At 35.7% G+C, this 17,742-nt stretch overlaps 1 protein-coding gene across 4 annotated transcripts in view; it reads left to right on the top strand.

Moving 5' to 3' along the window:
* The window catches only part of FBXL4 (F-box and leucine rich repeat protein 4), a 139,266-nt gene that overhangs the window by 13,346 nt on the left and 108,178 nt on the right, over nucleotides 1-17,742 (top strand). The gene's annotated exons all lie outside the window — the stretch shown is intronic.

The following is a 17,742-nucleotide window of genomic DNA, read 5'->3' on the forward strand; positions in this document are numbered from 1 at the left end:
AACACGTGGTCTGGTGCTGTTTCTAGATCTTTACTGGGGTAGTTGTTGGGGAGAGTACTGCTTCCTCCTACTCTGATTTCTTTGCTGGTCTCAGTTGTTTTTTAAAGTGCAGTTGTACAGCTGTACTTTTCCACTTATCAATTTGTTTAGCCCTCTAATTGTTTTATTTGTGTTAGCGAACTTACCTTGCCTTCTCTTGTTAGCTACCTAATTCATATCCTTCTTGAGCCTACCTCTTTATATCCTCTTTAATTGTCCTTGATTCTGCTCCTTTTATATCCTAGAAGTAGAATTTGGATTAGGATCTGAGCCTGTATCTCCTTCATATTTTACTTAATTTCTCCCCCCCAAATTTAACTTCTGACCTACTTCACTATTCAAAATTCACCCAAGTCATCTGTAAGACTTTTTTCCTTATACTTCTTTCCTGTCTTGCTCCTTCTCCCCAAAACTTTCCCATGAAAGTACAATTAATTTTTTAAAAAATCAATAAATATTTATTAATTGCACTGCTTGTACTTACAGAATTTTATATTCCATTAGTTGACTATAATGTGTACAGATAGAAATAGTACAAGGAAAATTGAGGAGTGAGAGAGCACTAAAAATTGGGGTGATCTAGAAAAGGATTCATAGAGGAGGTAGTTTCTAATTGAACCTTGAAGGAAAACAGTGATACTAAAAAGTATAGATGCATAGGGAGCATAGGGAGCAGCTTGTGCAAATGCATAGGTATAAGAGATAGAATAGAAGTTCAGGGAACTGTTATTAATCCAGTTTGACTTAAATGTAGAGTTATGAAGGAGAGTTTTGTGAAATAAAATCAAGTGGGTAGATGGGAACCAGATTGTAGAGGATCTTAAATGTTAAGCTAAGGACTTTGTAGTGTCAGTAGGGTGCCACAGAAGGTTTTAGAGCAGTATAGTGGCACAATCACCTTGGAAGCTATGTGGAAGATAGATTGGAGAGGGGAGAGGTTTAAAACTGGAAGGTCAGTTAGGAAGCTATTGTAGCAGTACAGATGTGAGTTTATGAATATTTGAAATAAGATAGTGGCCCTGTGGCTCAAGAGTAGAGCAATATAAGAGTTATCAAGTACGATGAAGAAAACTTGGCAACTAACTAGATATTGGGAATGGGGGATAGGGAAGAAGGATGACTTTGAGAATGGTGATGTCCTTACCCAGAAATAAGAAAGTTAGTAGGTGGAATGGGTTGGGGGGTGGGGTAATGAATTCTGTTTTGTACAAGTTATGTATGAGATGTTGATGAGATATCCAGAAGATATTTAGTAGGAAGTCAATGATGGGTGATTGGATGTTTAATATTAAAAGACAATTTTGGCTTGTCCCTGTACTCTAGCTGTTTGTGTTATCTCCTCCATTAGTAAATTCCTTTCCCTTTAACACTTTTTCTAGTTGTCTGTGAGTCAGTAATGGGACCCTTACATGGACTTGTATTTTAAAACTTTGAATGTAAAAAAAAAATGAGTATTCTAGGAAATAGCTTCCCTTTATGTCTCCAATCACCTCTTTCATGAATCCTCCTTTAATTTCCATCAGAGTTTCTTTGTGGCAATAGTACAGAAAAATCTTTTATACATTCAGGCCTCCTTTTGTACTAATAGAAGTATTTCTTTTTCCCTCATTCTCCTTGATCCAGTGAATTTTCAATATGTATCATTCCATCCTCCTTCTGGATATCTTCACAGCTATTCATATGTCTGATTCTTGCCCATTGTGTTTCAGTTTTTTGTTAGCCCCTCCTTCCCCCCTTTATGCCAATTTATGGAATCCTTAAATACTTGTAGAAAGTTTTTCCCATGATTTTTTGGTCTCAGTGTGTCTTTTCTTGGTTAGTTTTCTACCTTTATTCTTTAATGTAATTTAAACATACCTTTTTAAAACAAAAGCAAGTTTTATTGGTCTTTCTTAATCTCTCTTTATTCTTCTTTCCTCCTTCCTTCCCTTCTTCTCTCCTTCCTTCCCTCCGTCCTTCCCGCCCTTCTTTTCTTCCTTCCTTCCTTCCTCATTGTCATCTCTAATGACTCCCTTTCTCCCAAAAGAGCCCAGGTAAATAATGTGTTTAACAAAACAGATTGGGGGCAGAGCCAAGATGGCAAAGTGAAAGCAGTGACTTGCTTCAGCTCTCCCCCAAACCCCTCCAAACATCTATAAAATGGCTCTAAACAAATTCTAAAGCAGCAGAACCCACAAAAAGACAGAGTGAACCAAATTTCCAGCCCAAGACAACCTGGATGATTGATCAGAAAGATATATCACGCCTGGATGGGAGTGGAGCGCAGTGCAGCATGGGCATGCTGCAGTGAACCTGGAGTAGGCCTCAGAGGACTGAATTGCAGGCAGCTGTGGTGGTTTCCAGACTTTTCAACCCCCAAACGCCAAAGACAACTTAGAAGGTCAGTGGGAAAAGTCCATTTCTGCGGTGCTGAGAGTGGAGCCCGGGGTCTCAGAGCCAGTTCCAGAGCACAGAGCATGGGCTCCGGAGTGGTGGCTGCGTCCTGAGCTTCTGGCCGACAGACTGAGGGGGAATCAAGTGGCTGATCAGAGGGGGATTGCAGGGATCTCTTTACCAGTGCTGAGGTAGGAATCTCTTGCTTTGCCCTTGCTTGGGTCTGGGTCAGAGTTCTGGACGGTGGTCCTGGGGTGAGGAGGAGCACCAGCTTGGTGGAGCTTGTAGTGGTTGTGGAGAGCAAACCCTCCTCACAGTTCCAGGCAGAAGGGAGTGCTTGTGGTCACTAATAGACCAGAACAAAAGCCAGAAAAGGAGTAAACACCTTGCCCCTTATCATACCACCTTGCAAGAACTGAAAATTTACAGGTCCCTACAAATATCTCTGAAAACAGCTGTACAAACCCCCGAAGCTTGGGACAGTACATTCTCCACATTGGAAGCAGACTCTTACCTTAACAAAGAGTTTAAAGTAATTGGCTAGGATCATGAGCAAGCAGCACAAAAAGAATCAGACTATATTATCTTACTTGGTGACAAAGAAGATCAAAACATACAACCAGAAGAAGACAACAAAGTTAGAGCTCCTACATCCAAAGCCTCCAAGAAAAAATATGAATTGGTCCCAGGCCATGGAAGAGCTCAAAAAAGGATTTTGAGAAGCAAGTAAGAGAAGTAGAGGAAAAACTGGGAAGAGAAATGAGAGTGATGCAAGAAAATCATGAAAAACAAGTCAACAGCTTGCTAAAGGAGGCCCAAAAAAATACTGAAGAAAATAACACCTTAAAAAATAGCCTAACCCAAATGGCAAAAGAGGTCCAAAAAGCCAATGAAGAGAAAAATGCCCTAAAAAGAAAAATTGGCCAAATGGAAAAGGAAGTCCAAAAGATTACTGAAGAAAATGCTTCCTTAAAAATTAGAATAGAGCAATTGGAGACTATTGACTTTATGAGAAATCAAGACACTGTAAAACAAATCCAAAAGAATGAAAAAATAGAAGAGAATGTGAAATATCTCATTGGAAAAACAACTGACCTGGAAAATCTATCCAGGAGAGAGAATTTAAAAATTATTGGACTGTCTGAAAGCCATGATCAAAAAGAGAGCCTCGACATCATCTTTCAAGAAATTATCAAGGAAAACTGCCCTGATATAGTAGAACCAGAGGGCAAAATAGAAATTGAAAGAATCCATCAATCTCCTCCTGAAAGAGATCCCCAAAGGAAAATTCCTAGGATTATTGTGGCCAAATTCCAGAGTTTCCAGGTCAAGGAGAAAATATTACAAGGTGCCAGAAGGAAACAATTCAAGTATTGTGGAAACATTAATCAGGATAACACAAGATTTAGCAGCTTCTACATTAAAGGACCTCAGGGCATGGAATATAATATTCCGTAGGGCAAAGGAGATAGGATTACAACCAAGAATCACCTACCCAGCAAAACTGAGTATAATCCTTCAGGGGAAAAAATTGTCAATCAATGAAATAGAGGACTTTCAAGCATTCTTGATGAAAAGACCAGAGCTGAATAGAAAATTTGACTTTCAAATATAAGACTCAAGTGAAACATGAAGAGGTAAACAGGAAAGAGAAATAATAAGAGACTTATTAAGGTTGAACTGTTTACATTCATGCATGGAAAGATGATATTTATAATTCATGAGATATATGTCAGTATTAGGGTAGTTGGAGGGGGAAAAATTATATTTGTGCATAGGTAGATGGATAGATAGAGGGCACAGGGTGAGTTGAAGATTAATGGGTCATATCTGGAGAATAAAATTAAGGGATGAGAGAGGATTATACTAGGAGAAGAAGAAAGGGAGAGGTAGAATGGAGTAAGTTATCCCACAAAAAAAAACAGAAAAGAAAAGGCTCTTACAGTGGAGGGGAAGTAGGGGAAGATGAGAGGGAATGAGTGAATCTTATTCTCATAGGATTTGGCTTAAGGAGGGAGTAATATACACATTCAATTGGGTATGGAAATCTGTCTTATCCTACAGGAAAATAGGGGGAAAAGGGGACGATAGAGAGGAGGGAAGATTGGGAAAGGGGGTAATCAGAAGCAAATACTTCTGAGGAGGGCCAGGGTCAAAAGAAAGAATAGAATAAATGGGGGGAGCAGGATAGGATTAAAGAAAATAGAGTTAGTTTTTCACAACATGTACTAAGGACGTGTTTTGCATAACTGCACATGTATAACCTATATTGAGTTGCTTGCCTTTTCAATGAGGCTGGGTGGGAATGGTGGAAGGGAGAAAATTTTGAATCCGAAGTTTTAAAAACACATGTTTTAAAAAAAAGCTTTCACATGCAACTGGGAATTAAGAAGTACAGGAAATGGGGCACAGAAGTCTATCCTGCACTACAGGAAAATAGAAGGGGAAGGGGATAAGAGAAGGGCGGGGAGAGATAGAAGAGAGGGCAGACTAGGGGAAGGGGTATTCAGAATGTGTGCCATCTTGGGGTGGGGGGAGGGGTGAGATGGGGTGAAAATTTGTATCTCAAAATCTTGTGGAAGTAAATGTTGAAAACTAAAAATAAATAAATTTATATTAAAAAAACAAAACAAAAAACCCCCAAAACAAAACAGATCAAAACACTGGTCATGTCTGAAAGTGTGTGCCTCCTTCTAGTCTACTGCCTGTCTGCTGAAAGGCAGGAGGCATGCTTTGCCATCGATTCATTAGAGTCAAGATTTTTCACTGAATTATCAGTGTTCTGAAGTCTTTCACTGTGGTATTGTTGTTATCAGTGTGGAAATTGTTTTCCTGATTCTACTTATTTTATCATGCACCAACTCATACAAGCCTTCCCAAGCTTCTCTGAGTTCTTCATAGTCATCAATTCTTACAGCTCAATAATAGACTTTTACATTTATATACCATGATTTTTCAGCGATTCCCTAATTGATGCATACTTATTTTGTTTCCAGTTCTTATTACAAAAAATATTGCTCATAAATATTTTTGTGTGTAAAGTATATTTTCATCTCTCTTTGACATCCTTAGGGATAAATATCTATCAGTGACATAAGTGAATCTAAGGGTATGTACAATTTTATTGTAATTTCAAATTTAAACTTATACTTTTAAAATTTTTTTCTCACATCATCTATGTTGCCTGTCTTTCCTCATATATATGGAATGGAATTTCTTTTTTTGGGAAAGTGGATCAATATGCATACCTAATTTTAGCCTTTTTCTTGAGTCATATGTTCTATTTTCTTCTATTCCCTATTATATTATTTATGATTAAACCAGAAATATTCTCAATGTGATATAATCCTGAATACTTAGGTAATATGCATAGCTACAAAGTTTTCTTTTACTGACTTATATATATATATATATACACATATATATATATATATATTCCTAAAATGCTGTTGAAATTTTTTTACGTCCGTATTTTAAAAAATGTGGTTGAAATACCCTTTTATACCATCATTTTCGTATTACTTTATTGTCATGTGGCCTTTTTTTCTCATGTACTATTTCAGAAATAGTATAACCATTGGTCTTCAAAATATTCTTTTTTTTTTTAGCTGAAATTTTATAGTGCTGATTGGCTTTTAAAGTACTTTGCTATGTCTTTTACCTTTATTTTTATTTTTTAAAATTAATTTATTTTGATTTATCAGCAATCACTTCCATAAGCTTTTGAGTTTTAAATTTTCCTCCCTCTCCCTTCCCACCTCCCTCCCTAAGATGGTGTGCAATCTGATATAGGCTATACATATACGTTCCTGTTAAACATATTTTCACATTAGTGATGTTGTGAATAAGAATTAGAACCAATAGGAGAAACCACCGGAAAGAGGAAACAAAACACAACAGAAGAAAAAAAATAGCAAATAGTATGCTTTGATCTGCATTCAAACTCCATAGTTCCTTCTTTGGACGTGGATAGCATTTTCCATCATGAGACCTTGCATTGCTGAGAAGGTCTAAGTCTATCAGTGTTAGTCATTGCACAGTGTGGCTATTACTATCTACAATGTTTTCCTGGTTCTGCTCACTTCACTCAGCATCAGTCTATACAAGTCTTTCTAGGTTTTTCTGAAGTCCACCTGCTCATCATTTCTTATAGTACAGTAATATTCCATTACATTCATATACTGCAACCTGTTCAGCCATTCCACAATTGATAGGCATCTTCTCAATGTCCAATTCTTTGCCACCACAAAAAGAGCTACTATAAATATTTTTGTACTCATGGGTTCTTTTCCCATTTGTATGATGTCTTTGGAATATAGCCCTAGAAGTACTATTGCTGGATCAAAGGGTATGAATAATTTTTTTTAGCCCTTTGGGCATAGTTCCAAATTGCTCTCCAAAATGATGGGATCATTTCACAACCCCGCCAACAATGCATTAGTATTCCAATTTTCCCATGTCTTCTACAACATTTATCATTTTCCTGTTTTGTCATGTTGGCCAATCTGTTAGGTGTGATGTGGTTGGTACCTCAGAGTTGTTTTGATTTGTATTTCTCTAATTAATAGTGATTTAGAGCATTTTTTCACATGACTATAGATGGCTTTAATTTCTTCATCTGAGAACTGCCTGTTCATATCCTTTGACCATTTATCAGTTGAGGAAAAATATTCTTATGCTTTATTTTCCATTTTCCCTTTCTCTTCTTCTACTCTCTTTTTCCAGTAAGAATTTTTTTCCATTTTTAAAAAGTCTTATCTTATTTCAGGACACTATTTTGTTTTGTTTTGTTTTTAGGCAATTGGGGTTAAGTGATTTCCCCAGGGTCACACAGCTAGTAAGTGTGAAGTGTTTGGTCTGAGGCCAGATTTGAACTCAGGTCCTCCTGACTTCAGAGCCGGTGCTCTATCCACTGCGCCACCTAGAAGCCCCAGAAAACTGTTTAAACCTAACGTTTTACTTACTGTGGCCCCAGTTCATTTTTTTAATCCTTCATTTTACTTGTCTAATACAAGCTCCTTTTCCTTCAAACTGGTTACCGCTATACACACAGAACTCCTCTGTAGTTCCTGCCATCCTGCTTCTCTCCGCCTCATCGACTTTCCATCTCACTTCAAATCTCAGTAGAAAACATATGTTCTCCCTTGTCTATACCTCTTAATTTCTCTTTTCCACTGCTATTACTTTCTCTGTAATTGTATTATTTAACTTTGTAAAGCATTTTAGAATATGAACGATGTGGTTGAAAATAAAGTTGTATTATAATAGAATCATGTAGTATAGAACAAATTGCTTTCCAAAGAGAGAAGAAGTCTCATGGTGCAAGTTAAAATGATTTTGTTTTTGTGCTCATTGGCTGCTAGTTTAAAACTTCAGTTTATTTTAGAGAATCTGTCATCCCTTTAAACAATGTTGGAAGAGGGTGATGGGTGCAGTGATCTAAAGCAGATGATGTAACAAAGGCCACCTGAGTTCTAATTCCAGCTTGTTATATGACCAGACAAAATAAATATCTCCATACTCTTTCTTAAGTGGGTATAAAAGCAATAGTGACCTTGTCCATATATTGTGAACTTAGATTACTGTAGTAATTGCACAAAATCATATTATTGTAATAAAAATACCTTGAAGAGGAAGTTTGGGCACACATTTTAAAAGGACTATAAAAATCTTTCTTTTTTTAAAAGAATGTTAAGAAAATGCTCTTGGAAGTATCAAAGTGATATTTTACAATCATTCTTTTCACAAAAGTTAGGGTACAAATTACTACTTGCCCACATGCCGTCTGGTATAAATAAGTAACTTGTTGGTGGACGTTCTCCTGATTTCCACATTCCTATTCAAACAACCACATCCTCTGCAGATTACATTTTACCACTTAGTGTGTATAAGCTGGATATCACAAAACATTCCCATACCTGAGGAAAAGCCCAGAAATATTTGGACAGTTATGAGGCATACATCAGTAATTTGATTTAATTCAACACTTGTTACATGTAAGGTACTGTATTAGGTTCCAGGGATGTAAAAACACAAATATAACAGTTTTTGCCCTCAGTCAGCAAACATTTGTTAAACATCTACTAGGTGCCAGGGACTGTGGTAGACTCTTCAGATACAAAGACAAAAGTGAAGTAGGCCCTGCCTGCCATTAAGGAATTTACAGTCTAGCTAGGGAGCATAACATATACTTAGGTATATTCAAAATAGATAGAAGATAATTTGGGAGGAAAGGCACTAGTAGCTGGGGGTAGTGAGGTAGATCAGGGAGGTTGTGTAAAATGTGGTACTTGAGTTGAATCTTGAAGGAAAGTAAAGTTTCAGGAGGCAGAGGTGAAGAAGGTGTGCATTCCAGGCAGGTAAAAGCAGTCAATACATAAGGAAAGGAGAGAAGAGGATTGCTACTTAATGAGGAACAACAAGAAGGCTAAATAAAGACCAGAGCATGCATGAAAATAAGCATTGTATTATAGTGCTGAGTATAGGATGGGGCCAGGTTGTGAACGGCTTTAAATGCCAACCGGTTTATATTTTTTCACATGGGTAATAGGGAACAGTGATGTTTATTGAGTGAAGGAATGACGTGGTCAGTGTTGAGAAAATCAATTAGGTGGTTGTATGGAGGAAGGATTGGAAGAGGGAAAGACTTGATGCAAGGCAACCATTTAAGAAGCTCTCATAGTATTTCAGGCAAAAGGTGATGAGGCCTTGAACTAGATTGGTTACCGTGCCAGTAGAATAAAGAGGATAGACACTTGTCAGGGACATTGTGGAGATAGAAATGGCAGTATTTGGCATGGGCTTGTGGGGATGAGTGAGCCTGAGGAGGCATGGATAATCCTATATTCGTGACTGGAAGGATGGTGATTCCTTCGATTTAAATAAAGCAGTTTGGAAGTAGAATAAGTTTTGGGAAAAAGAAAATGAGTTATGTTTTGAACATGTTGATTTGAGGTACCTATAGGACATCAAATTGGAAATGGTCAATAGGCAGTTGGTAATGCAGATCTGAAACTCAGGAAAGAGACAAGGAATGGACATATAGATCTGGGAGTCACTGGCAAAATAGTGACAATAACAATAACAGCAGCAACAACAATAATAATAACCTATACAATCTGGTATGAGAGAGAAGAGGAAAAAAGAAAAAAGAAAAGAAAAAAAGGATCATGGACAGAAGCTTGTGGTACACCCACAATTAGAGGGTAGCATATGTATGATACTGCTAAGAAGACTGAGGAGAGGTCAAACAATTACATGGGAATGTAACATGTACACAAATAAGTTAAAGAGATAACTTGAAGCGTGAGAGAGCACTAGGAGCTGAGAGGGTAGGGAAGGCATTAAAGAATAGGTGACACTTGAGCTGAGCCTTGAAACAGGAAATGAGGATGGAATGCTTTCCATTCATAGGAAACGGCATGGCTAAAGGCATAGAGGTGGAAGAGGTAATGTTCAGTTCTGGAAATAGCTAATAGTTGAGTTAGGCTAGAGACTATAGATACTGTGAAGGAGAATAATGTGAAGTATTTTAAGTATAGAAAGGTAGATTGGAGCCAGATTTTGGTCCCTATAGGGAACATGGAGTTTGGATGCTCAAATCCCGGAAACCAATTGAAGAGACTGTAATGATAGTCTAGGTAAGAAATGAGGTCCTGACCCAGCATGAGGCTGTGAGAATGGAGAGGAGCAGAGGGATAACAAGAGATGTTATAGAAGTAAAAATCTACCTATCTGTTCCTCCAAGACTGTGTTCTGCCTCCTTTTTTCCTCTCCTATTTTGAGTATGCTAGTGGCTACTTTATTTCCTCTTTTCTGTGCCTTTTCGCCCTAATTATTTCTCTGTGTCTCCATAATTTTTTTTGTTTTCCATTTACCAAGTTGCTTCATGTGAGCCTCAGTTATCTCATTTGTCAAATGGGACAATATTTATACTATCTACTTTACAGAGTTATCCTGAGGAAAGTACTATATAGATGAGAGTTTCTTTTGCTACTGTTAATTTATAGAGTGGCTAGAGTCAATGAAGGATACTTGAAACTAAGCTCTAATATTTTATTTATTGATTGATTTATTTGTTTGTGTGTCTTGTTTAATTTACAGTAAGGTCTAAGCTAACTTCTGTTATGATCTTATCCAACATCATGGAAAGCACATTTACGTGAAAGGCTTTCAAAGTAATCACTGAGATATCCTTTATCTTGAGGTCAGATCTTTTTAGTTACCAGAAGAGCAGTATTGGAGAAATGCCATATAAATGTATTGGACGTGTACAGCCTTCACCAAACATTTATCTCTTATTCTACATTAGAGAGTTTCTACTGGAAAGAAATCTTATTAATGTAATCAGTATGGGAAGGTCTTCAGCTAGACCTTCATTGACATCAGAGTATTCATACTGGAGAGAAGCCTGGGCAGCTGGGTGGCAACGGTGGATAGTACTGGTCTTAGACTCAGGAAAATCTGTTTTCAAGTCTGAATTCAGACACTCAATGGCTGTGTAACCCTGAGCAAGTCACTTAATCTCTGTTTGCCTCAGTTTCTTCCTCTATAAAATGAGGGTAATAATAACACCTACCTCCCAAGATTGTGGTGAAGATCAAATGAAATAATAATTTTAAATGCTTAACACAGTGCCTAAGCACATATGTTAAGTGATATATATATATATATGTAGATATATATACACACACACATATATATTAGCTATTAACATATATGTTAGCTATTATCATTGTTACCTTGTATAATAATAATTATTATTACAGCCATTAGTACAGCTATAATATGTTGTTGCTTCATTAGCAGAACAATTTCTTGCTATCCTGTTGTCCTCCAGATCTTCCCTTCAATTATCTCTTGTACTTTTAACCTCACTTCATTTGGGGATTTATAGTTCATTTCTACTAGACATCCATCTAGCTACCTACTCTTGCTTCAGTATTCATCTTTGAAAATCTAAGTTGGTCTATAAGTTCCTTAAGCATCCACATTGATCCATTTAGATCACTTATTTTTTTCTTCACTTAATTGTATTTTTTTCTCTTTGGGTCTTTAGAATTTCATCCTTGAGTGTAAAAAGAAAAAAAAACAGTATTTTTTGGATATATTTCCATTTCTCCTGGTCTAATAGAGTTTTAGGCCATAGGATCTTACCTATCTTTATCTTTCTGTCAAGAAGGTCTCTAGTATACTCAGGTGACAGTATCACTTTTGTTTTTGCCTTTGTTGTTCTCCATCTAAATATTCTCTGTTATGCTTTTCCCCTTTAGTTCCTAGATTTCCTTATCTAGGCATATCTAGATCTTTTTAATATTCAGAGCTACTCTGCCCTCATTTTACTTATGTCGTTCATGTTGTTGCTTTTTTATAATGTATGCTATTCCATTTTATAGTATAGTGGGTATCACTAAACCTCGTTGATATCTAGGAGGTCAGGTTTAGGTGGCACAGTGGATAGAGAGTAGGGCTTGGAGTCAGGAAGACCTGAGTTCAAATGTGGTTTCAGATACTAGCTTTGTAACCTTGGGTAAGTCCCTTAACTTTTGATGCCTCAGTTTCCTCAAATCTGTCTCACGGGGTTGTTGTGAGGATCAAATGAGATAATACTTGTAAAGTACTCAGCACGGTATCTAGCACATAGTAGGCATTACACAAATGCTATTGTTGTTATTATTATTGTGATTATTATTATAAATTTGCCTTCTGGGTTAGGATTTCTAATTCATCACGCCTGTTAAGCTATACTTTCTGCATTTGTGTACAGAGAGCTGAACCCGTGGGTTTTATTACTGTCTCTATTCATGCACTTTGTATTCTGTGAACCTCTGTATGTTTCAGGTGCTATACTTTCTGCATTGTATTTAACTCTCTATTGTAGTCTTTCCTTGGTGGATATACATCGGTACATTTCTCTCTGCCCTTCTTTTTCAGTTTAAAGCTGTCTTAGTTAGATTTCCAAGATTCTAGACAATTCTCACTAGCCCTTGTTAGGTATGCTTCATCCCTAGCAGGGGGCTTTTCATTCCTATATTGAAGCTATGGTTTAGATTCTTAGACAAACATCCTCTTAACTAGTTGTTCACTTACCAAATCTTGTTTTCCTTCTATATCCCTTGCTTTTGATGCATGATTAAAACACTACTTGTACCTCTAAGGTGTTAAATTTCCTGCCGAAAATTTTGTAATCTTTAGTGGTGCTTTCTCATTTTTTTTCTGCAAATATCATTTGTACCCATATGAATTACCAGAAGTAGATAGGAGTCACCCACTTTGACAGATCTTGAAAGGTTTTCTGTTGCATCTTGATTATATGCTCTGGGAATATAGCAAACCTCTTTGTTATCAGATCAACAAATAAATGCCTTACTCAAAGAGGGAATAACATATTCGGTTAAGTTTAGAAATCTAACTTACCCTATAGGAAGGGAAAGGGGGAAGAAAAAGGAGGGAGTAGATAGAAGGGAAGAAGTAGTGGGGGAAAAGGGAAAGAAAAGGGAGGAGACTGATAGAAGGGAGGGCAGATGGAGGGGGACAGTGGTCAGAAACAAAACACTAGTGAGGAGGGAAAGGGAGAAAGGAGAGAAAAAAGCATGAACAGGAAAGAAAATAAGGTGAGAGAAAGAAATAGTAATCATAGCAGTGAATGTGAATGGGATGAACTCTCCCATAAAACGAAAGTGGATAGCAGAGTGGATTAAAAAACATAATCCTACAATATGTTGTTTACAAGAAACACATAAAGCAGAGTAAAGGTAAAAAGCTGGAGTAGAATATATTCTACTTCAGCTGAAGTTAAAAAAAAAAGCAGAGGTAACAATCCTGATCTCAGACAAAACAAAAGCAAAAATAGATCCAATTAAAAGAGGTAAGGAAGGAAATGATATCCTACTAAAAGGTACCATAGACAATGAAGTAATATCATTACTAAGCATATATGTACCAAGCGGTAGAGCATCTAGATTCTTAGAGGAGATGTTAAGGGAGTTATGGGAAAAAATAGACAGTAAAATTGTACTAGTGGGGGACCTCAATCTCCCTCTCTCAGAAGTAGATAAATCTAACCACAAAATAAACAAGAAAGACATTAAAGAGGTAAATACAATCTTAGAAAAGTTAGATATGGTAGACCTCTGGAGAAAATTGAATGGGGAAAGAAAGGAATATACCTTTTTTCCAGCAGTATATGGCACCTACACAAACACCAACCATGTATTAGGGCATAAACCCTCACAATCTAATGCAGAAAGGCAGAAATATTAAATGCCTTTTCATGGGATTAAATTAAAATCCTTTTCAGATCATGATGCAATAAAAATTACTTGTAATAAAGGGCTATGGAAAGATAGGCTAAAAATTAATTGGAACTGAATAATCTAATTCTGAAGAATGAGTGGGTGAAGCAACAAATCATAGAAGTAATCAATAATTTCATCCAAGAGAATGACAGTAATGAGACAACATACTAAGACTTATGGGATACAGTGAAAGTGGTTCTTAGGGGAAATTTTTTTATCTCTAAGTGCTTACATGAATAAAATAGAGAAACAGGAGATCAGTAAATTGGGCATGCAACTAAAAAAGCTGGAAAAAACCCCCAACAAATTAAAAATCCCCAGATAAATACCAAATTAGAAATTCTGAAAACCAAAGGAGAGATTAACAAAACTTAAATTAAGAAAACTCTTGAACAATAAATAAAGCTAAGAGCTGGTTTTATGAAAAAACAACAACAATAAAATAGATAAACTTTGGTTAATTTGATTAAAAAAAGAAAGAAGAAAACCAAATTGCTAGTATCAAAAATGGAAAGGGTGAATTCCCCACCAATGAAGAGGAAATTAAAACAATAATTAGGAACTATTTTGCTCAACTGTATGCCAATAAATTTGACAATCTTAGTCAAATGGACAAATATTTACAAATATATAAATTGCCCAGATTAACAGAAGAGGAAATAAAATACTTAAATTTTAACTCCATTTCAGAAAAAGAAATTGAACAAGCCATCAATGAACTCCCTAAGAAAAAATCTCTAGGAACAGATGGATTTACAAGTGAATTCTATCAAACATTTAAAGAACAATTAATTCCAATATTATATAAACTATTTGGGAAAATAGGTGTAGAAGGAGTCCTACCAGGTTCTTTTTATGATACAAATATAGTGCTGATACCTAAACCAGAGAAAGCCAAAACAGAGAAAGAAAATTATAGACCAATTTCCTTAAAGAATATAGATGCAAACATTTTAAATAAAATATTAGCAAAGAGATTACAGTAACTTATCACTAGGATAATGCACAATGACCAGGTAGGATTTGTAACAGCAATGTAGGGCTGGTTCGACATTAGGAAAACTATCAGCATCATTGACCATATCAACAAAACTAACAGAAATCATACGATTATCTCAATAGATGCAGAAAAAGCTATTGACAAAATACAACACCCATTCCTATTGAAAGCACTAGAGAACATAGGAATAAATGGATTCTTCCTTAAAATGATAAGTAGCTTCTATCTAAAACCATCAGCAAGTATTATATGTAAAGGGTACAAGGTAGAAGGATTTCCAGCAAGATCAGGGGTGAAACAAGGATGTCCATTGTCACCACTGTTATTTAGTATTGTACTAGAAATGTTAGCTTTAGTAATAAGAGAAGAAAAAGAAATTGAAGGTATTAGAATAGGCAAAGAAGAAACAAAGCTATCGCTCTTTGCAAATGATATGATAGTATACTTAGAGAATCCTAGAGAATCAAGTAAACAACTACTTGAAATAATAATAATACATAATATAAAAATAAGTAATAATAAATATAATAAAATATGATACAAATATATAATAATAAAAATATAAATAAATAAAATTAAACAAATAATAAATAAATAAAATGAAATAAAAAATAATAAACAACTTTAGCAAAGTCTCACGTGAATGATTAGTATTTCTATGTATTACTAACAAAGCCCAACAGCAAGAGATAGAAAGAGAAATTCCATTTAAAGTTACTGTAGACATTATGAAATATTTGGGAGTCTTCCTGCCAAGACAAACCCGAGAACTATTTGAACACAATTACAAAACACTTTTCGTACAAATAAAGTCAGATCTAAGTAATTGTAAAAATATCAGCTGCTTATGGGTAGGCTGAACTAATATAACAAAAATGATAATTCTACCTAAATTAAATTACTTATTTTGTGCCATACCAGTTAAACTACCAAAATTATTTTATAGAGCTAGAAAAAATAATAACAAAATTCATATAGAAGAACAAAACATCCAGAATATCAAGGGAATTAATGAAAAGAAATGCAAGGGAAGATGGATTCGCTTTACCAGACCTTATATTATAAAGCAGCAATTATCAAAACTACTTGGCATTGGCTAAGAAATAGAGTGATGGATCAGTGGAACAGGTTGGGTACACAAGACACAGTAGTCAGTGACTATAGTAATCTACTGCTTGATCAACTCAAAGACTCCAGCTTCTGGGATAAGAACTCACTATTTAACAAAAACTGCTGGAAAAACTAGAAAATAGTATGGCAGAAACCAGGCATAGACCAACATCTTACACACTATACCAAGATAAAGTCAAAATGGGTAAACAATTTAGATACAAAGGCTGATGCTATAAGCAAACTAGGAGAGCAGGCAATAGTTTACTTGTCAGATTTATGGAGAATAGAAGAATTTATGACCAAACGAGATAGAGAACATTGTGAAATGCAAAATAGATAATTGATTATAATTAATTGAGAAGTTTTTGTACAAATAAAGCCAATGTAACCAAGATTAGAAGGGAAGCAGAAAGCTGGGAAACAATTTTTACAATCAGTGTCTCTGATAAAGGCATCATTTCTAAAATATATAGAGAACTGATTCAGATTTATAAGAATACACGTCATTCCTCAATTGATAAATGATCAAAGGATATGAACAGGCAGTTCTCAGATGAAGAAATTAAAGCCATCTATAGTCATATGAAAAAATGTTCTAACTTGCTTTTGATTAGAGAAATGCAAATCAAAACTGTGAGGTACCACATCACACCTATCATATTGGTAAACATGACAAAACAGGAAAATGATAAATGTTGAAGAAGATGTGGGAAAATTGGAACACTTATGCATGTTGGTGGAGTTGTGAAATGATCCAAGTGTTATGGAGAAAAATTTGGAACTATGCCCAAAGAGCTATAAAACTTTTCATACCCTTTGATCCAGCAATACGACTTTTAGATCAGTGTCCCAAAGAGATCATATGAAAAAGAAAAGGACCATGCACAAAAATATTTATAGCAGTTTTTTGTGGTGGCCAATAATTGAAAATTGAGGGGATGCCTATCAATTGGTGAATGGCTGAACAAGTTGTGGTATATGAATGCAATGGAATACTATTATTCCATAAGAAATAATGAGCAGGTGTACTTCAGAAAAACTTGGAAAGACTTACATGAACTGATGCTGAGTGAAGTGAGTAGAACCAGGAGAACATTGTACACAATAACAGCAACATTGAATGATGACAAACTTTGATGGACTTCCTCTTCTTAACAACGCAATGATCTAAGACAACTCCAAAAGACTCATGATGAAAAATGCTATCCACATCCAGAGAAAGAACTATGGAGTCTGAATGCAGATTGAAGCATATTATTCTCTCTCTCTCTCTCTCTCTCTCTCTCTCTGTCTCTGTCTCTCTCTCTCGGTTTTGTTTCTTCTTTCTCATGGCTCCTCTTACTGGTTCTAATTCTTTTTCACAATGTGACTAATGGGAAAATATGTTTAATATAAATGTCTATCTAGAGCCCATATCAGATTGCACACCATCTTGGGGAGGAGAGAGAGGAAGGAGGAGGAGAAAATTTGGAACTTAAAAGTCTTATGGAAGTGAATTTTGAAAACTAAAAATTAATTACTTTATTAAAAAAAAACTCAAATAGGTGCCTTAGTACCCTTCTGCACAGAAATCATCAACTATTATTCTCTTCTTTTCCCTGTGGCCCACACTGGATTATCTTTCATCTAATGGCACCTAGGCATTTAATTTTTCATTCCTTGGAGGACATTCATTTCATTGTTTCTCACAAAATATAACTTCTTTTTCTTCTGGAAAAGCCTTAAATTTGTTTCTGAGCTACAAGTGTTTAGTGGTCTTTCTGATATCACTTTCTGCTTTGTGTAGCATTCCACACTCCCCAAACTTGTAACATAGGTCTGGAATATCTTTTGCTTCTTTAGATATTTTTCTCATTTTATTTTCATGCTGGAGTTCTTTTTTCTGTTTTGCTTTATTTTTTTTGTTTAGCAATACTTTGT

The sequence above is a fragment of the Phascolarctos cinereus genome, unplaced genomic scaffold (assembly GCF_003287225.1).
Source record: "Phascolarctos cinereus isolate Bilbo 61053 unplaced genomic scaffold, phaCin_HiC Scaffold_5;HRSCAF=322, whole genome shotgun sequence".
In the NCBI taxonomy this organism is placed as follows: Eukaryota; Metazoa; Chordata; class Mammalia; order Diprotodontia; family Phascolarctidae; genus Phascolarctos; species Phascolarctos cinereus.